The sequence below is a fragment of the Tupaia chinensis genome, unplaced genomic scaffold, assembly GCF_000334495.1.
Source record: "Tupaia chinensis unplaced genomic scaffold, TupChi_1.0 Scaffold144319_1, whole genome shotgun sequence".
Lineage (NCBI taxonomy): Eukaryota > Metazoa > Chordata > Mammalia > Scandentia > Tupaiidae > Tupaia > Tupaia belangeri.
Window position 1 is genome coordinate 13,989 of NW_006204177.1, and position 1,355 is coordinate 15,343.

Genomic DNA, 1,355 nt, shown 5'->3' on the forward strand with positions numbered 1-1,355 from the left:
ATTGTGTGGTCAACAAAATGTTGGGGGAAAAGGAATTGAAGACAACTGTAGACAGCAGAGATAGTGTAATAAGAGAGTGGAATAGGGCAGGGGGGGGGTCATACATGGGGTAAAACACACACACACACACACATATATATATATATATATATATATATATATATATATATATATATATATATATATATATATATATATATATGTATATGAAAGTAGAACTGGAATATTATGGATGATAACATGCATGATTAAGCCACTATGCAGTTTATTTAGATGGGAAATCAAATTTAGTATGTTGTGATGATTCTCAGGGAATGAATGTAAATTAATTAAAAAAAATTTTCAGAAGAAACAAAAACACTAAAACTGTTATTGAAATTAAAAAAAAAATCTGTATTTGTAAGCTATATAGCCCCAGCTAGGTACTATTTCATAGTATGTTCATTCTACTCACTGAGGTTTATGCCTAAAGTCAGACATGGATTCATGTGTAAGTATATATCAGCTGTGCTTGCTATTGCAAATATTTAGACAAATTATGTTCATTAGCAAATAAATTAAATGGGGGGAGGGAAGCATAGAAAGCAACCATGGATACCAGAGACAATGTGGGAGGAGGGTTGGACAGGGCAGAGGGTTAGGGATAGGGAATCAAGGATGGAAAAAAAAAGCAAAATATACAAGACATATGGAATGGAAAATTATTTGTATGTATGTTGATGTGATTTATTGCACCAATAGACAGTATATTTTGGATGGAAAATTCATTTTGTATACTATAATGATGTATAGTGAATTAATGTAAAAATAAAAAAGAAAAAAAATTAAAAAAAGAAAGGGAAAGAAAAAAAAATGTGTGGTGGTTGTGTAAAGAAAAGGGTATACATGGTGTTTTTTTATTATTTCTTTTTGATTCACCAAAACCCAAACAGAATCAGTTTCAATGAGGTGTCCCATGATGTAGGAAATAAATTTACAGACATGTCAACAACAACAACAAAAGAGTCACTATCTGTGTGATGGCACAAAATGAATAAGGATTTCGAACAATACCTCAGAATTTGAGCTTGCCAAATAAGTGCTATTCTGTGCCTCCTTCTGAAAAGGCATAATTGAGTGAGAAAAATTAAGTTGAATCAAAATCTTAAACTGAACTTCCCTAAAAATGGAGACATGCATAATTAACATTGATACACATCTAAAGGAGTGGAAGGTGGGGCCCCAATAATGGAAATACTGATGTAGAACACCTTCAACTCTTATGGACTTATACATTTTGGTACCAATAAAATCAAAACAAGAAAGTGAATGTTGCATCAATTTTTTCCATTACATTTATATACAATTCAAAAAAA